The sequence below is a fragment of the Sander lucioperca genome, chromosome 12, assembly GCF_008315115.2.
Source record: "Sander lucioperca isolate FBNREF2018 chromosome 12, SLUC_FBN_1.2, whole genome shotgun sequence".
NCBI lineage: Eukaryota > Metazoa > Chordata > Actinopteri > Perciformes > Percidae > Sander > Sander lucioperca.
Window position 1 is genome coordinate 3,629,520 of NC_050184.1, and position 27,473 is coordinate 3,656,992.

Here is a 27,473-nt window from a genome sequence, read left to right on the forward strand (position 1 = left end):
AGAGCCATCATGTTGATTTATTCTCCTTTTTAAGACCATAGAGATTCGTTGTTGTTTCTCAAGCACCTACAGAAATTCTCTTCTCTGTTTGTGTTGCCTCTCATCCTCTGTAGTGATGGCCCTTCAGAGATCTGTGTCTGCCCACTGAATGCTTCTGCTTCTTTCATAAAACAACTCAAATACCGTGGCATTCTCACGTACTGTAGCACTATATGAAGTCTACTGAAAAGAGATTCACAGCCATTTGTTTGGCTTGAGAAAACGTGAACCTGTAGTTGGGAGTTTTTTGTGCCTTCACTGCGCATTGTCAGAGGCGTAATAATGCTGGATCTCGCACAGAGAATGTGAAAGGAAGCTTTTTATCACAGTATTAGCACGCTGATAAATGGTGGTTTCAAAGTTCTCACTACAACACGCGGTGTTTTGCATGTATAGCCGGATTTTAAAAATTCTGCAGCAACATCCTGCTCTAAGGCCCCGTTTACACGAGTACGCTCGCGGGTGAAAACGACAAAATATTTTATCAGATTCATTTAGACGGCGACGGCGTTTTTTGGGGCTTAAAAACGCAAAAAAGTGAAACCACCCTCCAGAGTGGAAATCTTAAAAACGGTCCACCATCGCGTTCCAGTCTAAAGGGTAAAAACGCAGTGTGTGTGCGCCGTGTGTGGGCCGCTTGTGTGTGTATGTATGTGTGTGTGTGTGTGTGTGTGTGTGTGTGTGTGTGTGTGCCGTGTGTGTGCCGCGTGTCTGTGTGTGCGCCGTGTGTGTGCCGCATGTGTTCTGTGTGTCTGTGTGTGCATTGTTTGGAGCAATAACTCCACCTCCTCATCTGTCCAGACACAATTGTCAGCTTTTGTAGTTCGCTTCGCGCTACTAGGGAGAGGAGTAGAAGGAAGGTTCTACGCAGGCGCGCGGACTTAGAGGTGTTGTGTGGCAGTGCTTCACACTACCACCTAGCCGCCTGGTGTGCATACTACATCGAATTTCACACACTTTTGCGCCACCATATGCTCGCAGATTTCCCCCCCCAAATACGCTCGTCTAAACGCGGAATAAAAAGTGAGCATGCAACGCCACTTTTGCGTTTTCTCTTCAGATTGTTTCCGTCTAAACATAATATTAGACATTTGCACTGTACGACCATTGCCACAGGAGCAGTGAGTTGTTCAAACAGCGCAGTTTAAAGTCGGGCGTATGGCCGAAAAATTATCAAGGCTGGTTTCACACTAATAATCAGTGTTGATTGTCATTTCCCCAGTAATAAACAAGTAGGCGTACTTTTCCTATTCTGTTGCCGGGCAGAAGAGAAATACATCTCTATATTATATTCCAAACATGAAAACAAACAAGTGCATGTAATAGTGACACAAGTGATGTCTCACGTATCACATATAATACGATAGAAAGCTCTGGGAAAACAGACCTCAAGTTGGGATTGTATAAAAATGTACTGTAATTATATTACATTAACATAAAATCAATCGATTAAAATATTTTATCGCGATTAATTGCATACGATTGTCGATAGTTTACTCGCGATTAATGGCACATTTTTTCATCTGTTCTAAATTAACTTTAAAAGGGATATTTTATTGGGATAAGTTTTGAATGCTGAGGGGTATTTGAGACACGACGTACTCTGGTGGTAACTCAGTTCACATCAACAGTACATATGCATGCAAATAACTTGAGTCGTGTTGAGAGAACCATCTGGAAGGGCTTTGAAACTCAACTTGCCATTCAAAAGACTTTAAAGATGTTATCATGGTGCACTTTACGGTTCCTGCTAACGTCACTGCTGCATGGCTTCCTGATTTCCTGAACTAGGGCGTGACCCAAGGCCCAAATCACAGAACGTGTGTGCGTTAATCACGCGTCAAAAGGAATCTGCGTTAACTCGTTATTATCGCGTTCATTTTGACAGCCTTAGTAAAGATATATAATATCATAGTGGTAATAATAAGAATATATAGTATTTTTTTTTTTTAATAAAGGGGGAATCCTCATCCCTGCTTTTGATTTCGATAGTCAAAATTAAAAACTCATTTCAAACGATTTTCGATTTAAAATCAAAATCGTGACGACCATACTATACATAAGACCCAATGCCTTAAAGATAATGGAAAAATGTACACCACATGTAGTAACTTGTAGCTACATGCACAGGTACTTCATACAAAATGTGATCAAACTTTTAAAGTTGCCTGAATTCCTGCTGCCTGCAGTTAAGCCGTGTCCATCTCCAGCACTGACCGCCCTCCATTGACTTCCATCCATTCACAGTGCCGCTGTCTCTCTCTGAACAGAGGGTTAGAAACAACCACAGCATTACTCCTCCTCCTCCTCCAGTGCTATCGTCTGGATCAGAGCCAGGCTATCCATCCAGCCCCCTCATCCTCCTCCCCCCTTTCTTCCCTTCTCTCATCACAGGCTCCTTGCCTGGAGGCTGGAAGCGCTCCAAGAAGCGGCGGAAAGGGGGGGGGGGGAGATAGGGAGGGAGGGGGTGGTCGCTTGCGACAAAGAGGAGCAGAAGCTCTGAGCTTTGCGGGGCAGAATGAATGACCCTCAGCCGCCCCAAAGCCTGAGGGACTGTTGGCTCACTGATGGCACTGTTCATGACGTCCAGACACAGATGCTGCAAAAGTTTGTAGGGAGAAGACATGCTTCCAGGGCGGCCCCCGGGGGGGGGGGGAATGTGTAGGCCATCGCTTCATGCACTGCAAAAAATGCAAATGACTTAACTTTTCTTCTCGATGTATTCCCTCAGAGAACCTTAATGCGCTGGCAGATCATACTGTACATTTGAATATGTTAATGTGACTTTGGACAAATCTTTATCAGACAAGGAAATAAAACACGCCTTACGGCAGCACCAGGCAACTGTGTGTTTGTGGCCTAACAGTTGAACAAATTAAACTTACGGATCCAGAAAAAATGGAAGGTTACCTTAGTAAACTGTACCATACAGTATTCCTATTTAAAAATCTTTCAAGCAAAGGATATTTTAGTAATATATAATATACACCATATCACCAAAATCCCCAGTTAGTGGGTTAACTAATCATTCAGAGTTTTTCCACTGACATGGGGGTGAAGGCCTTTTTATGGACTGGCTCACATTTTCTTGGGTTTTAGAGCTAAACTGTGTACCCAGAGCACATACTGTAACCTTGGCCCCTTACACCATTAATGCGACTTACAGAATGTTTGCCATTAACATGTGAGCCAACAGAAATAAAGACAGACCTCTGTGTGATCCTAGGCCCTTCCAGAAGCTTTGCCATCCTGCCTGGAACTGCCGTGTCTTTTCAGAGACTTCGAGACATCCGAAAAGATACACACTACTCTTTATTTACACAAAAGTATGTTGAACGATAGCATACATGTTGAGTATGTAGTACATATGATGAGTTTTCGGACGCAACCTTTACATTCCTGCAGATAAACTGTGGTACTTTTAGGTGGTGAAAATCTTTACTTACAGTTATACACCTTAAATGAATCTGAGCACAAAATAAAATCACTTGCTAGGTTTGCAATCTTTTTGCAGTGTGTCCATCTGGCCCCTCGAGCACTGCAATAGAAACTGAATGTCGAGCCATCCGATGGCACTCGGCCTTACCCAGCGGGGCTTTGTAACAGACGTGGCCCAGTCCTGTTTTGTCTGACCCACAATTCACTAGAACAGCCCCAGAGACAGTGAATATCCCTGCCAGAGAGCATGAAAAAAACCGCCATGCTAAACCAAGTGCACCACATAAAGGAGACAAGGAACTGTATCAAGAGAACAAACAGCCATGTGAAATGGACTACAGTGCAAATAAAAAAAAAAAGCTAAAACCACACAAATGCATCTTAGAATAGACATCTTAAAAGGAATAGACATCTGATCCACTTCCACACAAAGGCACCAGTGACGGCCTCCACTCACCCATCCTTAATACACTCCAAACACTGCCAGCTCCCTGAGGAAATAACATGCTCATTCTGTTTATTTCAACAATATGCAGAAAGATAGAGGATTTGTTTAGATGTGTGCCTGTTAGTAATAAGGTCCCTGTAATTTGGGTAATTTTGAGTACAGTTGACGTAAAGATACCACACCAGTGTTGCTCATTAATGAATTCAAATCAGATTTTGTCTTTTTGCTCATCAGCATCTAGACCTCCTTTCCCCTGGTTGGAAAAACAACCCAACATCTTCCCTTTCATAAAAGCCAGAAAACTCACAAATGACGACAAGCGACAGTGTCTTAGATCAACATATTTTAACTACATGACAAATGTCAACTGCTCCTCCTAGCAACTGCTACTGCAGCATCCATGTTGATCTAAAAATGACATGTAAAATGACGTCTGCAGGACTGACACTCGCTACCAATTGGCTGGGACAAAATAATCCCCCCTCCTAAACAGAAAATGGCTAATGCTAGAGTCAGTTTACACAATATGAGCCCGATAATGCCCTGACCAGACATGGACAGATGGGTGGCACCAAATTAAAATGAGTCCTGGCTACAATTTCTTTTTTGGAAAAAAACAACAACATCACAACATCCTGCCAAAAACACTATAGAATCAGAAAGGTTTTTGTCTTTTCTCTCCTAGTTTGGCAACGTCTGTGTCGTATTCATTGATATTGACCCATAAGAGTTCTGGGGAGCGTGTCTATGTTTCCTCAACCCCATGTTTCCTCAACCCTATGTATCCTCAGCCCCTAACCCGTGGCGGTATGTGGGCTGAGGGAACATACTAGGGCCTAATTTTGATGGGGGGAACATTTTGATAGAAATGAAGGGCTGAGAGAACATAGCGATGACCCCAAGCACTGCTCTCCATGTGCAACTGTAAACATGGCAGATTACATTCAAAGCCAATTAAGTTCAAATGCCAACATTTTTAAAGTTCACACTTTTTGCAGTACAATATATGTACATGGAAACAGCATTGTTAAGGATAAGGAAAGATCATGGTTTCAGTTATTAAAAAAACGAATGTAAATTGCAGGTTTGTGACAGAACATGAATAGTCAAAGGGCACTACTACTAAAGTTGGTCCCTGGCACCTCAACGCTTCGGCCTCGGTGCCCCCTCTGATGTAGAGATGAAGATGGACACCGAGACGGCCTTGCTTGTCCACGTAGTAGGGATCATAGCCATAGGTAGGAGCTGCTAACCCTGTCCACCTTTTCCTCTGTGTTTACTCTGATGTTTACATTTGAAAACTCTAAACCGGAGACATTTGAAAACTCTTCTGACCCGTTCTGGTTTGGAGTCTGCGAGGTTGTGTTGGCGCCCCAACAGCTGCAAACGGAGACCTTTGGCAACACCGACACTGACGCCAACGTTTCGCCGCCTGATTGAGTCATGACTAGAGATGGTCCGATACCATTTTTTGCTTCTCGATACCGATTCTGATATCTGAACTTGCGTATCGGCCGATACCGAGTACCGATCTGATACCAGTGTGTCATATATTTTATTATGTTTTAACAACTGTATACTACTATCCCTGTATGGATGTGATATGATTTATATCTTTGTTGTCAGTCTGGCTCAGGTTAAACTCTTTGTGAAACATGAACAAACACAAACAATGAATGCCACAGAACTTTCTTCTATTATGCAGTTTGACAGTCAGTTATAACGGAAAAAAGAACATGAATAAACTACTTTAACGTAGATTTTCTTTAGGGCTTTATTATGGTATCGGATCGATGCATAAACTCCAGTACTTCCCGATACCGATACCAGCGTTTTAGGCGGTATCGGAGCCGATACCGATACTGGTATCGGTATCGGAACATCTCTAGTCATGACGTCTCGTTCTCTGAGACTAAACTACTAACATTACCATGGCAACTACCAGCAACGAGCTGAGTATACATGCTGCCTCCTGTTTACCCCGGCACGCACATGCCCAGTATACGAGAATGTTGATGAGATATGCGGTTTGGGTGTGTTAGTTTAAACGGAGATTAGTTCTTCTACTGGACCTAAAAAACACTTGAGTGCACATTTTGTGTGGCTCAAAACTCAGCTTAAAAACCAAAACGTAGCGATGTAATTGTAGCCTCACTCCGATGACCAGGCTACATCAGTACAGTGCAGCTGTAATTTTGTTCAGAAGGAAGCTTTGACGTCAGTCTGTCTCTCACACACAGGCTCATCTGTTTCTGTATTCCTGTCTGTCTGCCCATCACTCGTCCATTTATGTCCTCTAATCTGCTCTTCACTGAACGCCTGCCTCTCTCTGCCTCTCATCTTATGGATCTTTCTCCGGTGCTGAGTGCATTCACTGCAGTGTGTAAAGCTACCTTTATATTTGCAGAACTGAGTATGTAGTTGGTGTGAGTTTGTAGGTGGTTTTTTTTCATTGTATTGCTACATGACTACATGGCTCGTCATCTGCGACCCCACCATCCAACCCTATTCCCTCTCCCACACTAATCTACTGTCGTCCTTAATCCAGCTCCTCTGGCTCTCAATGGGAAATCCACTGCAGCTCAGAGACATGTCCACCACCCCCCACCCACCCACACCCACACACACACACCCCCACACCCACACCCACCCACACACTGCTATATCGCTGAACGGTCATGAGAAAAAGGATGATAACCATACCATTTCAAGAATTTTCCACCATATTTTTATTATATATATATATATTGATTATGTACTTCCACTAATATTTTACTCTTTGTTACATCTTTGCTGTGTAGGTGAACAGCTATTTTTGCAACCTCTGTAACACAGCTTGTTGATACATGTTTCCCGCAAATGAAATGCCTATTATGTGTTTGAAGGCTCAGGGTTCATATAGTAAATTTGAATGGAAATCCATTTTACCAATACACAGTGTGCTAATGTTGGTCTGTCAAATATTTGCCCAGCACAAACTCCCTGTAATATCTGTCTGTGTGTAAAAGGTGCCAGTTGTTTGTATGGCCATCAGCTGCTGTATTACACGTCGCTTTAGAGGAAAATATAAAATAAGGACACACAAAACACATCGATCTTATGTTTGTACTGTACAGTAACTGTAACATTAACTGTAGCTGTTAGCTAGCCACAACTTGCCTGTGCTACTGTATGATTGTGTCTGACTGTTGCTCAGTCTGACTGATCTGATGTCCACTGTGACGTTTTCTTTTTTTTCACAGCAGGGATCACCCCGCTTCCCAGCATTGCACACTAGTGGGCTTGCCACTAGCAGTTATCAGTTTCTCTTCACTGACCACTGACAAACAAAGATAACTGGCTACACCCTCCGACAGCCGCGATGGCTGCACCTGATTGGACGAACGCTTCACGTGGGACTGTCCGCTCCCGGATTTCTGAACAGACCAACATGGCGGCTCATTTGGAAAACGTTCTCTTATTTTACGTAAATAGTTCACCGAATTGTGTTTTTGAAAACATTTTATGCGAGAAATAGGCTATGCAGTTATTGATTATCTGTCTGCATTTCAGATTGACAATGGTCAGTTTAAAAGATTTTCGTGAGTTTTCGAGAGGCGGTGAGTCGAGCTGGACGCCCCTGATTTGCATAAAGTAGCCTGGATTCAACTTTATGCAAATGAGGAGCGGGCGACTGGACGCCCCACTTCTCCAAAGTCGCCGCGAAGCTAGCAGAATGCATTGCGCGGCTGCTCACATAGAAAATGAATGGGAAGCGGGGAAATGGCACTTCATGGTGGACACATACCATAAGTCATAAACATCTAAGATAAGCATGGATTTTTTGCTTGAGTCGTTTTTAACTAACACACATCTTCACTTTAATTTGCGCTGCCTAGAGCACACATGTCTGGTCATGTCCAAAAGCATATTTCCATTGACTCTGTAATTGCACCATGTCAAAAAAAAAACACGTACAGGATGCCTTTGTGGGTCTGTCTGTCTGTCTGTCTGTCTGTCTGTCTGTCTGTCTGTCTGTCTGTCTGTCTAACTTTGATCCACTTCTGGCCCTATTGACTTGAAATTTGCTCTGGACATTCGTGGTCCCAGGAACATGATTCCTAATGATTTTGGTGATCCTCCCAACGCTCCGGACCCATTTTGAGCTTTTGTCTAACACATTCAGGTCTCCAAAAACACAATTCCCAAGGCTAGAAATCCATCCTATGTGTACAAGAAATATCTACATCAAATTGTATGGCTCTAATGGCAGTGGTTATCATTGTGTGGACCAGTGTGTTGGACACATGAATGCATTTTGATTTGATTTTTATTAGGATCCCCATTAGCTGATGCAGAACATCAGCTACTCTTCCTGGGGTCCACACAAAACATAAAACATTACAACAGATAAGACATTTTCAGACAAAATAGACAAAAAAAGCTATAGAAATAAGACATTTTCAGTCATATAATATAAAAAAAATAAGAGCAGTATAGCTAGTATTATTTTCTTGCAAATATAAATATACATATTCTTCTTCATGTACTCATTGACTGAATAGCATTACCATCATTAGGACCCGCCGCTTCATAAAGCATATGGGAAGGGAGCTTAGTAGTAAAAGTAAGTAGTAAATTCACTGGGTGGAAGGGAGGATGGGGTTTGGATGCTGCGCAGCTGGTCAGTAATTTCACTTCACCTATTGTTATCTATGCCCGTTATGCTTGTGTGACTGTTGACTTGAATTACCGTTTTTCTCACACGCTGCCTACCCTCTCCAACATTGCTCGCCAATTTCTTTTGGTCCTTCAAGCATCCGCTTGTTCGCTTTCCCCTTTTGTATTGGTCTGCCTTTTCAGTCTAATATGCCTCATTTATATCTAGGCCTGTCACGATATGCAATAAATCAATTAATCGCATGATAAATAAAAATGAGCTCGATAATTTTTCCAGCCGCGATAATTTCCATTTGCATGCTCGTCTCTCTCTCTCTCTCTCTCTCTCTCTCTCTCTCTCTCTCTACCAAAGAGACTGGATGACCACTCCGGTGCATCGGTGACCCCTCTCGGTTCCTTAGCGTAACGAGGAGTGAACTCACTTGTCAGCCACATGGTCTCTGTGTGGGACGTAGCCTACCACAGAGTGCAGCAAAAGAGCCACGTGAGGAGTACAGCCAGAGAAAACTCTAGTTGAGAGTTGGAGGAATAAAAAAAAAAAAAAAAAAAGATGGAATTGGTTTCAAAGCCAAACGCGACAGCTGCAGTGTGGGAGCACTTCGGATTCAAACCGAATGACCGTGGTGAACCACTTAACCTGAGCGAGTCGGTATGTCGCATTTGTTGTAAAACAGTAGCAACTAAACGCGGCAACATAACAAACATGCATATGCACCTAAAACACAATCATTCGGTGCAGTTTTCCCAGCTGGGAAAAATAAACTACAACAGATGGGCCGTGTCCGTCTTCCCGACAGCACACAATCACTGGGGCGTTTAGTCGACAAAGGACAATCAGGACAGTGCAAAATGGTGTGCACTCACAGACAGTGTAGTTCGCTTCATTGCTAAAGAGATGCTGCCCTTTAGTATCGTCGAAAAGCCGGCACTTCGACGAATGCTGCAAACATTTGACAGCCAGTATGAATTGCCTGGGAGAACATACGTGTCACAAACGGCAATTCCACAACTGTACAACAGCGTGAAAGACGACATACTAAAGGAGATTGTTTTTGATTGTGTTTGGTATTCATTACATTTTTTTGTTAAGAGAAACTGAGAGTCCATTTTATTTATTGTTTTTGGTTGTTTTGTTCATTTATTGTGGATATCTAAAATATCTTCCAGTTCCAGTGTAAAATATTCTTTAGAAATAAAAGTTTATTGATCTTTGAAAAGGTGTACCTGCATTATTATGCCATTATCATCATATTAGATGAAAACGGTCTCTCAACGACAATATTATCGTTTATCGCAATAATTTCTGGGACAATTTATCGTCCAGCAAAATCTGTTATAGTCACAGGCCTACTTATATCCAACATTCCTCTTTTATCCTTTCTCTTTGTTTCCTTCTATCGTTGTCTTTATTCTTTACTTCTGACCTGCTCTTACTCTGCTTCGCCTCCTCTCCATACTGCTACAACCCATAGTCAGTGGAACCCTACAGATTTAGGTATCAAGTGGCTTTATCCTTACTATTTAAGTCTTCCATCCAAATCTGTCATGATCCATTTCTGTCAAACTCTACTAGTAACCCTCTGTGCTGTCATATTTCAGTTTAGTATGCTGAGTTTCACATCCAGAGGCTGGAAGCATTTGAGTCAGTCACCTCTGTGTAAAGCCTCACCTTCACAACGCCAACTCCCCTCCCAGGGAAGTCGGAGCAAAGTCACATCAATTAGACAGCGCAGGTTGCTCATTAGCTGGTTCATGCGTCAGAGGGAGGTGTCGGAGAGAAGGTGGAGGCTAGAAACATATAGATTTCCACTTGCTTGTGTTTTTTCCTCCCCTTAATCTGAATGTTTTGAGGCTGGCCAGGGTTTTGGTCTGGACAAGAATTCTTTTTCATGTCGGAGATTCCCAAATGGACCAAAGAATGGGTCACATTTAATCTCAGGGACTCTGAAATGGTAGTGAAGCAATATCAGCTTCCATCATCCCGTCTCCTCCTGGTGACTCTGCTGATTGCCTGGCAACCGCTCATTGACAAGAAATGGTCCGGCACGAAACCCTACGTATAATGGCAAGCTGTCACTTGATTTTTTGTACACATTAAAGAAAGAACATACAACATGTTCATTTGTGACCTTGGTAGGTGCTGGTAAGTGGATTTTGTTACCATTGGACAAAGCCAGACTGTTCCTCCCTGCTTCCAGTCTTTGTGCTAAGCTAACCAGATGTTGGCTAGTGTCATCTCACCTGACACTAACTATTTTCCCCAAAAATGTCAAACTATTCCGTTAAGTACTGGTAACATTGGTGTACATCTTGTTAGAACAGGTTGGCATATTTAGAATCTCAATTGGATGATTTTGACTTTTGTAAATGAGAAATATCAAATCACATTTCCATGAAATGTATTGAGCACATGCTGAAACGATGAATCCTTGCCGTTTTAGACACACTTTAGGACAGGCTTACATTATTTCCACTACAAATAAGGGCTTCACTTAAGGAGCGGCTGTGGCTCAGGTGGTAGAGTGGTTGCCTACCAATCGGAAGGTTGGTGGTTCAATCCCTGGGCCTGCAGTCCCATGTACAAGTCTGAGTCTGAGACACTGAACCCCAAACTGCTTCCGATGCTGTACCATCAGTTTCTGAAAGTGTGTTAATTTTTATCTGATAAGCAGGTGGCCCCGTGCACGGCAACCTTGGCCACAGTGTGTGAATGGTTCCTGTACTATGTAAAAGCACTTGGAGTAGTCGTTAAGACTAGAAAAGCACTATATAAATACAGTCCATTCACTTTGTCTGAAACATACTGCTGCCTGCCCTTCTTTTCTGTTTCTCTGTCTCTATCTATGTCTAGCTGCAGCTAATATAAAAACTCAACCTTTGCATGTGCAGTGGATGCAGATCTATAATTCAGTGCTAATTCAACAACTAAATATTCACTGGTCTCTACAGTTGCCCATATGTGTGTCTTATTGGGAAGCTGTGACATTTTAGACATTCTGGTATCGCTGGTTTCCAATTATTTATTTAGCTTTCTCTCTAGATTACATTAAAAACAATGTCCTTTTCTCTATGCAGCATGGTATTGTCTAATTAGCCTGCCTTTTCAGGCCTTGAGCTCACTCACTCCCTCTTTTTCTTCTTCTTCTGCTCCATCTTTTCCCTATCCACCCTGTCTCAAGAGACCATCAAGCTTCGTCTGTGGCTCAAACCAAATCCACTGAGAAATGTCTTTGTTCCAAAAAAAAAAATCTGAGCATATCCTCTAAAATTAGACCCGGGAGTGATTACACTAGCATGGTTTGTGGTTAACATCTTTTGTTTTGTAGTCCTTCGCATCAAAGGCAACAGCCATAGTTGTTTTTAATCTGTCCACACTTCAAGAAGCAATTTGTTTTTTGCATTTAGCAGCCAAATCCATAATGATGATGTGAATGTTTGACTAAGAGGAAATCTTTTCTTGCTGCAGTAATCTAACTGCACAATTGGCTTTATATCACAGCGTCTTTCATTGCCAAAGGCAGGTACGGCAGCACAAACAATACATGTCTATGCTGTTGCCCAGTATCTGACAGCTGTGTAAACTCACGTGCATGAATACACTAACGCATGCCAGCATGCTTAACTACACACACACACACACACACACACACACACACACACATGCAGGCAAATGCATGCACATGTACACACAATGATAACTTGTTCTCTCACCCCCACATTCACACACAATCTTTTTTATATCACAAAAGCATTTCATCCATGAGAACCTTCTTCAAACAATTTAACTGCGGCTTTTGTAAGGGCATGACTGCTGGTTTCTAAATATGCACAATGAGACGTGCACACTGCGCTGTTCTTTATCTGCTGCAAACAGTGATGGAGGGATGGTTGCCCATTTTAGATTTTAGTCTGTGAAAATTCTCTGTTTATGTCGAAAAACGAGGCAAACAAAAGCACACGCACAATAACTTTGAATAATTAAGAACAGCAAGTGAACCAGCAAAGCTGGACCTAATTAATTATTTCCATTGCGATGGCCATTGGTTCTGTCAGCAAAAATAACACGGTAGCCTACTCACAAAAATCAGAATCTGAAAAAAATTGAAATAGGTGCAATGGGGCAAGAAACCTCAAGCAGTTCTTTCATTTTTTTTTTTCTGGAAATTTGGCCTGATGAAAGGTTTGTGGTCATTAGTAATTATGAAGTTGTTGCCGGGTTGGCTCAGTTGGTAGAGCAGGCACACATGTACACAGAGGTTTATGCCTCAACGCAGAGGTCCAGGGTTTGAGTCCGACCAGTGATGATTTCCTGCATGTCTTCCTCCCCTTTCTCACCTAGCTGTCCTGTCCATTAAAGGCGGAAAAAGCCCCAAAAAATAATCTTATGAAGTTCACAAATATGCCTGTGGGGGAAATAATCTTCTGCTTTTCAGCCCTGCAGTGCCCTGCTATGCCCTGCTACGCCGTGCAGTGCCCTACTACGCCCTGCTACGTCCAGCTACGCCTTCCAGTGCCCTGCTACGTCCAGCTACGCCTTCCAGTGCCCTGCTACGTCCAGCTACGCCCTGCAGTGCCCAGCTACGGCCTGCTACGTCGTGCTATGCCCTGCTACACCCTGCTACGTCCTGCAGTGCCCTGCTACGCCATGAAGTGCTACAACAACTACTATTTCTAGTCATAGTTGCGTTATCTTTATTGTGACTATAATTGCCACTGTTCATCACACCCCCAACCAGCACAGGCAGACAACTGCCCACCAAGAGCCTGGGTCTGTCCGAGGTTTCTGACTAAAAGGGAGTTTTTCCTCGCCACTGTGGCACTAAATGCTTGCTCTTGGGGGAATTACTGTAATTGTTGGGTCTTTGTAAATTATAGAGTGTGGTCTAGACCTACTCCATCTGTAAAGTGTCTCGAGATAACTCTTGTTATGATGTAATACTATAAATAAAATTGAAATTGAAATTGAAATGAAAGGTTTGCGAGCAATGGACAAACAGGAAAATATTTCTAGGTATCATCCTCTGGTGACCATGATTTTTCTCCCATCCCGGGAATGCTGTGTGGACTAGCCAGACCCTCTTCCGCAGCGCTGTGGAGGAAGGACTGGCAAAGCGAGACTAGTGTGCATCCTGGTGTTTGGTGGAGTATAGGGGGCAGGTCTGGCCCGCTGGTAATGTAATCTCTGTGGTTGTTGTGGTTGGTGGGCTGTTGAATAAGAGAGCGTTGTTTTTCTGTGAGACATTGCGACTTCTGTACATTTTCTCGGCACCGTTTTAAGTGCTTTTATAAACTGGTTAAAGTGAGAACTTTACTCTTGTCTCCGACTCGTAAGTGGAACATTACAGTGAGCATGTGTAGCCTATATGTCACTGTCAATAAATAGATCGCTGAATCCAAAGTTCTACAGCGCTCTAGACATTTAGTTCATTTTTAGCCCAGAAACATGCAATGAAAAATGCGCCCAAAACAAGTTCAGCCATCCCTCAGTGGCTTATTTAGATATATTGTTACTGTTGAAAGTCACAACCGATATGACTACATTATTGTGTGGTGTATTTGGCCTTCTACATGACTCTTCTGCAAATATCAGCTACTTGTACACGCTTGTGTAAGCGTGTTTCATGTGCATACTATGAAAAGAAATCCTGCCGGCGCCACTAATGACTACCACTCTACAGTATGTGGGTGAAGTGATGTTGTTAAGTACCATTGGTATGAAAATATCATGTATCATACATTAATCACAGCTAGAAATCACTGCTGCACATGTTCATTTTACTTTTACGTAAGTGCTAAATGAATTTAACGTGGAAGTGTTACTCTTTTATAGTTCTGAGATTTGAAATATGAATTTATTTCGTTCAGTATTTTACTCAAAAATGAATATATTACTGTAACATGTGGCAAAAGTAAAATGCTGAAGCCTTTTCTGTATTACAACTTTATTTTTTATCTTATCGTGTCAGCTTGTGGTGCATTCTGAACAACGCTATAACCTGACAGAATATTAACCCGGATTACATTTGCAGCTCATGTTTTTCAAAAATCAGGGCCAACATTTTTCAAATCAAGCATGGCAAGCTCAGTTCATGCTTGACCTTGGAAATAGTGGCCTGACAAAACAATTCCATATTCAAGACCATATAATATGGTTAAAGTCTGGAAAAAGCTAGAAAGTGGACCTTGAGTTGGGATTGGGAAAAACAGCCACATTACTACAGCATGTGGTTAAAGTAAAATACTGAAATCTGTTCTGTAGTAATTGTATTTAGAATTTAAGTGCTCATATTATGCTCATTTTCAGGTTCATAATTGTATTTAGAGGTTATATCAATAATAGGTTTACATAGTTTAATTCAAAAAACACCATCTTTTTGTTGTACTGCACATTGCTGCAGCTCCTCTTTTCACCCTGTGTGTTGAGCTCTCTGTTTTAGCTACAGAGTGAGACATCTCACTTCTGTTCCATCTTTGTTGGGAGTCACACATGCTCAGTAGCTAGGTAAGGACTACTAGCCAGTCAGAAGCAGAGTATGAGGGCGTGCCCTGACAGTAGCTAGGTAAGGACTACTAGCCAGTCAGAAGCAGAGTATAAGGGCGTGCCATGCTAGCAGCTAGGCGAGCATTATAACGTGTTACAAAGTGACGCCCGTTTGTCTCTGAAGTAAAGGCTGGACTACAATAGAGCCGTTTGTGAATAGTGTTTTCTGTTGGAGATGGTAAGTCCCTTTGGGGTGGACTTTGGGCTTTTTCACTTTGTAAACCTATTACATGCACAAAAAAGATATATGACACAATAAATGAAAGGGAAAAAGCCAAAAAGCATAATATGAGCACTTTAAAAAGGATTTTGGGCGCCTGGGTAGCTCACCTGGTAGAGCGTGCGCCCATATACAGAGGCTCAAGTATATCTATCCATCTGTATGATGAAGACCATGAGACATGGTTAAAATTCTGGAACAAGCTAGTTAATGGACATTGAGTTGGGATTGTTTTGTCAATTTTTCTTTTAATTTTCTACAATATCTGTGCATGGCAGCTATAGTTAAGGTTAGGGAAAGATTGGGTTTTAAAAAAGAAAAGAAAGAAAGAAAACACGACAAGAACACGATCTGCAGCATGCCGCATTAAAATCGTTCGACGTGCCACACGGCCATTCATCTCCCCGACTTTTACGTCCTTCTGCACATAAACGGCAAACTATTTCTTGCATTGGTGCTAAATGTTGTCATTGGACATAAATCGTCCTTTATGCTGTAGGAATAGTGGGCTTTTGTAAAAGAGGAGGTTCTATAAACAAAAGTAAAATATACATATTTACCTTAAGATTGTCTAGTTAACTAAGGGCCCGCATAAAACCAAGACATGAGTCAGTCAAGGTATATATGGTCTACTTAACTGATGAGTCTCTCTTCTGATTGTATTGATCATTTGGGGGTTATGGCCTTATTGAACTAAATGAAATGAACACCTTGGTCAAACAGTGTTTTAGTATTACATTAAAATCGTCATTACAAAATATAATGAAAGAGAACTCAACATTGAGGAACCCTGAAACTCTTTGCGTTTACTTGCATTATCTCTTCCAACATGTGTGTGTGTGTGTGTGTGTGTGTGTGTGTGTGTGTGTGTGTGTGTGTGTGTGTGTGTGTGTGTGTGTGTGTGTGTGTGTGAAGGAGGAGCTCAGGCCACACTGGAGGACACACTGAGACCTCAAGGTCTATACGAAGGCCACAGCAGGCAAACACACATCTCGGCTTTTGTCAAACGTCTCAATTCCCCGTTTACAGACATCTCACATCATTATACTGACAAATACGTCTTGTTTGTTTATAGATTTATGTCATACATAATCAGGAATGTAATTTTCATTTGTTTCAATTTTGAGATAGGAATGAATGATTCAGAGAACAGAGAAGGTGTTCACATGTATGCACAATAACTCCACCCCTGTACTCATTTAGAAAACTCCCGAGCATGTTTGGATGTGAACATGAATGAGTTCAAAGAAAACTATCACTGCTGATCCACCAATGCTCAGTCCAGAGAAATGGAAGCTCTGACAAAATTGAGGAGAGAGGTGTAAGACAAAAGAGTAAATATAATAATATTCTGCCGCTCTCACCTCAGGCTGATATATCACCTTGGCAACAACAGGACAATAACATTCAGGTTCTAGTCCGTGGGTTTTTCATACGTGGCCCAACATATTCTGCTTCTAATCTGAATTGTCCATTTTTCATTGAAATATGTAGGCTATCTATATGCAAACTGAAATGATGTACGTGTTTATTTGTATATAGAGCGGGGAAGTGAGATCCATTCACAAGTGGACACTTACAACATTCTCACTCCCAGCGCAAAAAGTCTCCATTATCGTCTAGCCCTTTGGTGTAATTTTTAGACGCGCTTGGTCAGGACTCTTGGTGTGGCTTTTGGACGCTCTGGGTCAAGATGTACGTTTCAGTTAACCTGGCTCCACCCTCCTACGTACTTCTGCTCAATTTTCATTTTCCTTCAGTACACCGTCTGGGTTTGCGGTATATTCTTGGGTTTTCTCCGGCCAAATCTTTGGCGGTCCAATCAGCGAACAGAGGGAGTGGCTGAGAACGATGACGTTGAGGTTGTGCGCTAGTTTGAGTTGTAGTTCCGTAATGGCGCCGGAGAAAGATGCGAGCGAAGCCATTCGGTCCGTTGTGGCAACACTGCCGAATATCCAGAAGTTAAAGCCCGAGCAAGAGCAATCTTTGCTGAGTTGTTGGTGGCTATGATGTTGTGGCCCTCCTCCCAAGAGGGTTCTGGAAAAGTTTGATTTTCCAGCTCGCTCCGTTAGTGGTGAAGGAGTTGGCTGAGGCGAACGCTAGCAATGCTAAGCCGACCAGACGACCAAATGTTAGCGATTGGTTATGGCAGATCCAGAGTGGCTCTGGGCAGATCCAATAGTTTTAATCTACAACTTCAAGGAAGTTAACACTTGTCAATGGAGAGTGGCCAGACTCTCTGTACTAATAAAATGTACCAGAGTCTGGTAGGACCAGGCTACATTTCAGTGGCATGCGGCAAAAGAACGGGACAGTTAGGTGTAGGGAAAGACCGTGGGTGGGGTTACAAAATGTACGTTTCAGTGACACACGGGAGAACACGGTCTCCTCAATGAAAGTCCTGTCCATCACCCCAATCAACCGCCTTACGCAGATTTTCCGTCTTTCATGCTACTCGCTACCTTTGACACTATTGTGTCATCTGACAGCGCCACGGTCAAGCTGCTGCTCCGCCCACTGCATTCCATACAGGCGCTAAACGACGATTTTCGCGTCGGTATCCGTCGCTGAGAGCCGCTGACCAAGCGTCAGTAGTTCACGAGTTGGGAGTGAGAACGGGTTTTCACTAAAGAACACACGTGGAGACACATTCTACTGCCAGGTGTGGACACACGTACTTAGAGCTGTCCACTTATGATCGGATCACTCAGGACAGATGTTAAAACCAGGTGAAAACAGGGCCATAGAGATGGAGAGTGATGACGGAGGAGGAGACAAGGACTAATGTATACAGACGCTCTGAGGCGTTGGGTTTGGCTGATGTAATACCCCCAAAGAGCCTGTCGGTTTAAGCAAGATAACCCTGTTGACTTCACAATGACATCATCAGGGATGTTTTCACAGGTGGAATATTCAATTCAAAATTCTTTATTCACCCACCAAGGGCAATTGAAGGCAATCTCTCTCTCTCTCTCTCTCTCTCTCTCTCTCTCTCACTCTCGCTCCCCCCCCCCTCCCTTTGGTCCAGCCTGGCCTTGTGGAAGCTCAGATAACACAGAGTTTTCCCGTGTTTATCTGCTGCAGCCCAGGCTAAGGACAAAGGGATGCTTATCTCCACTTCAGTGTAAACGCGAAGGACTCTGCTAACTCGGCACAAACAGTACAGACTGTTAAACGCAAATGAATGTTCAGAGCCACAACCCATGTAAGTTTTAAATAGGCAGGTCTGTATTTGTTCTAAGATAAGAATTAAAACATATGAGTCTCTGACTCTTGGTGTGCAATCTACAGCTTTTCCACTCAAAAATGTCATATTATTCATCGATCAAATAACGATGTGTAATGTGAAAGTTGTGACTCATAGTTACAACCTCTGATCCCTCGGATCTACAGAGCTTCTTCACCACCCACAACTTTCCTGTTTTTGGTTCTTTCTGCTCTCATCAACACTGTTTCCAGCAGCAGACAGCTGTATTCAGTGAAAAAGCTCAGATTAACCCACTGTACTTTCCGTGGCCACCAAATGACACAATTAGCCTAGCTGGCAAGCATAGTAGAGCATTCAACAGCTAGAGAGACAGATATTTCCCTCAGAAGTTGGTAGAGACCAAAAAACGTAAAAGCTTAAAAGACACCATGCGACCACCAACATCAGGTGTACACAAACATCAGTCCAAAAGAATGACAATGTTGCTATGTGTATGCTGGATATGTAGGCATTAACAACTTTTTATGTAACTGTTGTTTACAGCTTACAAAAATCAATGAATGCATCTCTAAAGCTGGATGAAATGCTAAAGGTATCATGGATGTAGGCTGGAGCTGCACTGTGCACATGTGTACATGTTTCCCTAAAGAAGCAGTGTTCATCAGTAATCACTAATAATTTCTGAAAGGCAACCGAGTTACAAAGCTGCTAGTTCCAGAAATATATTTAGTCAACCTCAATTCTCAATCGTAAAACCCAAACTAACACTGAAACACTTAAAATTGAAAGTCTACTGAATGGTTTAAAGGACAGTTCCGACGCAAAATGAACCTAGGTCGAACCGCGAACGCTGTGTTTGAGCTATGTTACTTTTGGCTAATTATGATAATCACGATTATTTTGATCAGTATTGAGATCACGATTAATTATCACAATTATTTGGTGATTTTAACCAAAACAAATTGTATTGTCACATAGGCTAATTATAACTGCTTTCACATCCATATTGTGCTACATTCCTCCTTTGTTGAAGGATACTATGAAGGAGTATGCCATTTCAGCTGTTGTGCGACCACTTTCCACACATGCACGTTTGCCGTGAAAAGATACAGGCAACGCAATTTTCTGTTCACGTTACGGCGCATGTGCCAATAGGGCACCAGTGCCCGGTATCTACCGGACGAAATAGCAACACGGATTAATAAAAATAATTTAAATTTTTTTTTTTAAAAAAGCATGTCACGCTAGTTAACACTAATAACATGTTACACAGCAGCTAACATTAGCCTACCGTTAGCTACAGTAGTAACTGGATTAAACACGGCTAAAATGTTGACAGCTAAACGGTGTAGTGTGACTGTATTTCACTGTAGAGGATTCCAACAGCGGGACGTACAACAGTCTGCCGCTAACGCTATGAGCTAAAAGACTCAAACTAGCACTGGTCACTGCTGCTGTCTGAAAAACAACACAGACGGGACAAAATGTTGCGTTTACTGGTAAACTGGTAAACCTCGTGACGACTTATGACCGACTGCTATCTGTTGTCGAATTTTCCTCACGTTACTCTGTCCCGTTCTCTTAATACATCCATGCTCTGTCCTCTTTGACTGTCTACATCTAAACTAAGCTGCGCGGTGCAGGGAACAACTCTGATTGGCTCATGGAAGCACGTGATCAGACAGTGGTTTACGGAGCTTTGGGGAATAAAAACTTTGATACGGAGCGTTCTATTAACGGAATGACGCATTTTAAATATCGCTCGATCACGTGAATTTGATCGTGGGAAGCCAAAATCGTGATCGTGATTAAAATTCGATTAATTGTGAAGCCCTAATGTTACTGGTTGCACGGCGTTCGTCGTTCGACTGGTCATGACTTGTTTTCCAAGATGGCGCCCGCATGTAAACATGAACGGTATTGTCTTTATAATCTATCTACACTTACAAAGTTCTCAATGCTTCGGTTTACATAGGGACCCTCCTTATGCTACCATGGAAGTGTGGTGATATTTTGAGCCTTGTTAGTGGTATAGAAATAGTGATTTAGCCTCTGCCCCAAAAGCTAGCGTTAGCATCTAACCACCAGTTTGTGATAGCTTGTTTCAAGTTAGAGACACATTCGATTAGCATGAAAACATGTCCTAGAGAACGGTTGACTCGGTACACATGTTATTAACCCCCAGGTTCATTTTGCGTCGGAATTGTCCTTTAATAATACGGTAGGGTTATGATCGATATCATCAGTTGTAAATACTTCAACTCTAAGACACCAGTAAGAAGCATAATTCAAGATTTTTAGCATATCATTCTAGCATTTTGGTTGGATCAATCTCATTTGTATTTCCCCTCCTATATTTTTGGAACAAGGGACTGAAATTAAAAATGGCTTCTTGTTAGGGGTGTCTAGATTCTCCAAATCCATTTTCAATTTAAACTTTTTCCAACAGGGACAACAATCCCTTCATATTCTGTTCATAGTCTAGCCTTGTTAAAAAAACATGGCTACATCAGTTATTGTAGGCATTTGAGCAATCATCAAATGCTGTCATTTTCTCGTCTCCATTTTATCAAAGGGAGATGATAGCGCTTTTGACATTGTGTGGTTCACATATCTGTCAGCCTGCTCAGCTCTCATCCCATGCCCATTTGCCTGTTTACTGCCTCACTGACCTTTTTTTACAGGTGAGTCCCTTTTGCTTTCTATCAGCGCTGCTCAGCCACACACTCAATAATCTCCCTCTTTACCAGTACCTCGTGAAGGTGGACTTCTCATTTTGAAGAGACTTGCTATTAAGAAATCAATCCCATCTACATGCAGCCTGCAAGCGCCACAGCAGCCTCTCTTTGAGACAGATGGGAAGGCCACCTCCTATAAATCAGCATGGCTGAGATATTTGTGGCCAACTTGGGGAAAGATTTAATGCCGACTGCATATTGGAAAGTGTCTATCAGGCTCTCACAGAAGGGCTGAGGGCCGCTGGGGGCGGGGAGGTGGAGGTAGACAGGAGGAGGGGCCGTGGATGGAAGGAGGCTCTTTGTCATCAAAGACAGAGACAAGGATCCCAAACGAAAAGGAAGACATAAACAAAAGAGAGAGAGGAAGACTTTAAACATGTCACATACCCACAGGAGTTCTGAGTGGGGAGTCAGCTGATTTGTGAAGTGCCAGGGAGGTGTAGCAGGCAGAGAGATGGATGGGGAGAGGGTTGCAGAAGGGTCAAAAGGCGGTGCCAGGTTATTACAGAGAGCCATGAATTAACTCGGGCTGTCATACATGGATAACCTGAACGACCCCACACATAATAACATGGCTGATCCCAAAGATCGCCAAGACATCACAGGCTACCTACCGGGCTCCGCCGACCACAAGTGCTCGCGGGTGGCTTTGAGACCGTAAATAAAGGCGAGGGAAGAGAGGAGGGCTAAGGGCTAGGCTAAAGCTAACCCCTTATCAGCTATCTCTACCTAGCATTTTCCCCGCCAATATATGGTCATCAAACAAAATAGATAAGCTGTGGCGGCGGATCACCTCTCTCAAAAGGCTTGTGGACCGCAACATCATGATTTACACAGAAACACGGTTTAACAGCGGCATTCGCAATAGCGCCTTTACGCTAACAGGGCACTACGCCATTGGGTACAACCAGAGGTAGAGGACTGTGCGCCTTTCTGTCAACAAAGCAAGCCGTTCTCATTCCATACTCATCAAATACTGACGCTCAGTCAGTGGCGAAGGTAGCTAGTAGTATTAAAGACCGAAAATAACGCTGGACTTTCACCCAGGAGACCGGTGTCCGTTAGAGGGTCACAATTTTTTCCCGCGGTACGGGAGTCAAAGACGGAATAGAGCATAGAAATCAACAAGAGCGGGCAGGACCAGGACGGAGCCGGAGATTAAATAAAAAAATGACGCTGCAATGCGGTGAGTGCACCCAAAGATTGCGAGGCATTTCGTTTTAGAAAAGAGAACTCACAATACGTTTGTTGATTGGCAACTGCTTGCCGCGGACAGCGATTCTTCTAACCTACCCTTAATCGATAAATGTGTTTTGAGTGTGAGAAGATCTCTGTTAGGAATTACGTAATGAAATCGCCTAGGCCTGCAGGTAATGCATGTATAGTGTAGCCTAAATGTCCGCGGCAACCTCAGTGATTTGACCGCGATTAACCAAACGTGCTACAGGGGAGCAACAGAGTCTGATAACTTTAGACAACATAGGGAACGAAACGGGAGCGGGACGGGATTTGGGATATGACGGGAGTATTTTCGTGGACTTGGGATGGGATGGGAGCGACAGTTGATTCCCGTGTCACCCTCTAGTGTCCGTGTCCCAATCTTGTCCCATGTGTCACTGAAACGTACATTTTGTGACCCCACCCACGATCTTTCCCTAAACCCAATTGTCCCGTTCTTGTGCTGCATGTCAGTTAAAGGTACGTCCTGTCCAAGCGTGTCTAAAAACGACGTCAAAGGAGACTTTTTGCGTCTGTAACAAACGCCAAAGGCACCTGACCAAGCACCGCTTTTTGACAGAGAATGTGTTAAACAAAGCTTGGCGCACGGACACCGCTACAATCGAGAGTCATTGCTTGGCTAAACTGGAATATCTTGGGGTTAAATGGAAACCTTTCTATCTGCCCAGAGAGTTTTTACTACGTACTGGGTATGAATTCAGGCAGGGTTTAAAATTTTTACATTCGTCGCATAACTTTTTTTGTGCACAATCAACACCATGAATGCCTTTTGAAGAGAGACTGTCTGAAAGTGTGCCATCATCCCCGTCTATTTCATTGGCTCATCCCGCTCTATGACAGCAGGCTTTCCCCCCCGGTCTTTGACTGTGGCTATTCTAAACAAGTATAAACATTTTTGCCTTTAAGCATGCAATTTAGTTAATTTGATGCAAGCTAAGACCTTAACCCTAGCTCTAGCCTCTCTACTCTGATGAAATCTAAGAACCCTGGGTGGTCTTAATTCAGAGACTGTAACAACGCTTTCACACCAACATGCAAATGCAACACTGAACAAAGCAACATCGTTGTTTTCAAAGAAAATTGCAGCTGCATGAGCTGTAGCGACACAATAGGTTGATTTGCCGCCTGATTTTGCAGCTAAAGTTCAAAGAAACTGAACTTGTCCCGAGGCAATGTGGCATAGACATAAAGAACTTGTTATAAAGGCACCAATGTCACTGTAGAGAAGAATGGAAATGTTCATTTTGTGCGGCTCTGAATTCTGGCTATGGATTCAAAAAAGAAATCTCAAGAATGTCAGAAAATATCAGAGAGGATGGTGAGTTCAAAAATTAACATTTACTTTCCAATAGGGTTTGTAGCATCTAGCTGCAATGTAGCAAACCTATCACCAGACCAGAACATTGATATTGGACTATTCTGTAAAATCCTGGATTCAATTGTCTCAAAAAATGTTAACGTTCAATGCCAACATTGTTTTAATTATTTCTTTATACAATATCTGCCTGTGACAACGATGGTATGGTTGTGGCTAGGAAACTCAAACAGAACATTATTTGCAAGTTTGTGTGGTGGGATGCATACTAGCATCTCCCTTGTGAACAGACTCGGGAACAGACTCAGGTTTTCGGTATCGCGATAACACGCCAAGTGGCGATAACACGCCAAGTGGCGTGTATGTTTACATCTGTTGTATACAGCGTAGACATACACGCGGATTGCTCAATCTGACATTCACACCAGCTTCATGCTGTGCTTGGCCAGCTGTACAGAGGTGAAAAAGTACACAGGGTTTGAACCCCCATCTTTACTTTCTTTCACTTTTTCTGTGTACGACCAAGTGCAACACCTTCAGAAAAGTGTGCGCTGTTGTCCCCATATTTAATCAATTATCATGTCTCGCCCTATGATTGAGTGTGGCCACTTGGAAGAGGCACAGACACTTCGGACATGGTTGGACAACACATATTACCAATTTTATTTTCTAGCGTAACCCGGCCCTTACTTTCTGCCTCGCGCACCAAAGCGTTGGCACTGAATGTCAAACGTGAGATGCAGAATTGTCCAAAATGAACGTAATACTTGTTTGTAGGATGGGTAATACTTTACATCATGGTCTTCATATACTCCTCCCCTTAGGAACACTGTCTGGGTATCCGGCCCTGAGGTATTGTTCCTGAACTGCACACATGGTGCATATCTCAGCTTTGTGTCGCAAAAGCCTAAAGCCTATAAAATGTCATACCTATACATATCCTGTGGGCGTCTGAGCCAAGACATTTGGGGTGTCAGGTATCCAACCTACATACTCGAACAATGCTAAGACAATGCCCTGGCACAACTTGCCTTTGTCATGCTTTCAATAAAACAAAGAACCAGAATCATGTCATTGTGTCACTTTTATGGAAGGGAAGGGGAGTGCAGCCTTGCATACATAACAGAGAGAACAAGAGAAGTATGGATGAATGGACAACACAAACTGTATGAGCAATAACATAGATACTTGTCCTCTCTGCATGAGGATTTTTTTTTTTATTTTAACACTTCATTCTAATCCACAAACACTGTGCGTGGAGGAAGTGTCGGATTTGTGAACCAATGACAGCTTGAGGAGCCAGCGAGGAACAGAAGAGGCCCCAGAATAATCATATTTTGGAATATCAAATTAAACTCCTCTTTTTAGCTGACCCCATATGTTTGACTTAATCTTTGAAGGAAATGAAAGTGAATAGCATTCACTGGAGAGCACACTCATCACCAGACAACCAGTGACTCCATATGCTGCAGTGCTCCATCTAATTACACTGCTGTGCCGCGGCGCGCTTAAATTCAATCCAAGACGAGGTGTGCATAAATGCGTGGAGGTCGTGTAACAATGGGATGAATTTTGAAAAGAAACACAAGGCAACAGTAAAAAGAGTTACACTTTAGGCCAATCAGCAGCAAGTTCTACACATTTGAAATAAGTTAACAGTTAAAGGGTAATTTCATTATTTTTCAACCTGGACCTTATTTTCCAATGCATTTGTATCAACGTGTCTAATGTGAACACAAATCTTTGAATTGGGTCCAGTATTGAGCGAGAACGCTGTAACCGGCAGCCGTGAACCGGGCTGCAATGTAACCATATAGGGCAAATGCGCACCATCAATGTACGTCGGCAAAGTGTTGTTTTTGCCACTGACAGGCTCCGATTATTATTCTGAGCGTCTGATAACATTATGGAAAGGATCCCTAGAGTTAAAGAGTACGATCATTTTTGTTTAACCAGAAACGGCTCCAAAATCGCCATCACCAAACGCACCAAACTCCATTTAAATAAACAGTAAATGGGTGAATTAAGGGTTTATTTCAACCAAACTGGAGTGGTGATAGTTGGAACAGTGAAAAGACAAAGCAACACAGCTTTTGATTAATGTGATTAGTTGTATTTGATATAGAATAGAAAGGACTATTATGTACACAAGTATGCGGAAAAATATGTTTTAGAACCCAGAGAATCAGCAGAACCAGACACGAGCAGCAATCAGAGCTTTTAGCATGATTTCCTCTTAGTGTCATACCGGTTGTATTTACACAGTAAACTCCTCCCCACCTAGCTGCAGTATGTGAAGGCAGGGGCCTGGCATGTGGCAGGGCTTCATAGCCTGTAGTGCTGTTGAGCCAGTTAACCTGGAACTGACCCATGGCAGAGACAGCAGCAGAGAAAAGGAATAAACAAGACAAACTGCCAGTGGCTGGTGTGAAAGATGGACACAAAGAGGGAAAGCATGGAGAAGGAGTGGGAAAAACCAGGTGAAAGATAAGGAGAGGTTGACAGGAAGACAGAGGAGTTGGAGGGGGAAAAAAAGGTAGGTAGGGGTTTTTCAAAGAGAGGGAAACTCTGCCTTTGAACCTTCCAAGGCCAGCTCCTTTCATCTCTGTATCGGGCCACTGCAGTAAGTTTGCACAGGTTCCAAACACTCACAACTCCTCCGGTCAAGCATGCAGAGAGGGGGCCAAGTCCCAGTTTGGGAAGCGGGTCTGTTGATGCCCCGAGGCATCGAGTCTCCTTCACCACCGCTTCTAGCAGACAGGGGCCCTGCATTAATCATGTGCAATGCGATAGTCGCACCCTTCTCCCCCCTGCTGGATGTTGGCCCCTAAACAGACTCTGACAGAGGGGGGCCTCTTTCTGGAGCAGCTCAGCACACCTGTACCGCTGCGGGTGAGGGGTTCATACTGATTGAAATGATAAAACTGATGAAATTAATTAAAAAAGACAAGGGACAAGAACAATGATGGAAAAAATGCAAGGCACAATGTTGGCTAGCCAGTGGCTAGTCTGCTAGCTTAACTGACCTTCCAAGTTCAAACCACTCATACTAGCCTGCAGCTATGCTAATATTAGTCTCGCATTGCCAGATCTATCTCCACAGAGCTGCGGAGGAAGGTCTGGCTAGTCCACACAGCGTTTCGGGATCGGAGAAAAACATGCCCTGGTTTATTGGCATTTCTTTAAACCAATCACAATTGTCTTAGGCGGCGCTAAGCCGCCCTTCACGTAATCAAAAAACTTGAGCGCTTGGCTAAAACACATGACATGATGGCAGAAAAAAAAGAGTTATTTGACCACTAATGCTGTGGAAACACAACTGTAACATCTGAAGGAAAACATCAAGCTGTCAGTTGGCTCATCCACAGCCAGTCAAATGTACTGTGCATTTTGAAAGAAGGCATTTGCTTCATTTTCTCACACATACAACATGTTGTTCCTGGCCCTCCAGTGTAGCCTCAGGTACCTCAGCCTAACGATGCTTCACAATGTCTTCATCAGAAAAGTCCTTGTTGTTCTCACCACTGGGACATGTGCGTGCGGGAGCCTCAGTGTGGGTGTAGTGAGACTGTCCGGCTGTCCGTATAACGCTGAACTCATGTCACACTCGGTGTCTGTTGAACGCCAT

The 27,473-nt window shown here is 43.0% G+C and overlaps 1 long non-coding RNA gene across 1 annotated transcript; it reads left to right on the forward strand.

Moving 5' to 3' along the window:
• Positions 1-25,941, forward strand: LOC116058295. Its single transcript, XR_004107005.1, has 4 exons — positions 1-11; positions 130-133; positions 9,014-9,020; positions 25,857-25,941. It is a non-coding gene; the product is annotated as an uncharacterized LOC116058295 (long non-coding RNA).
• Positions 25,942-27,473: the final 1,532 nt, after the last annotated feature.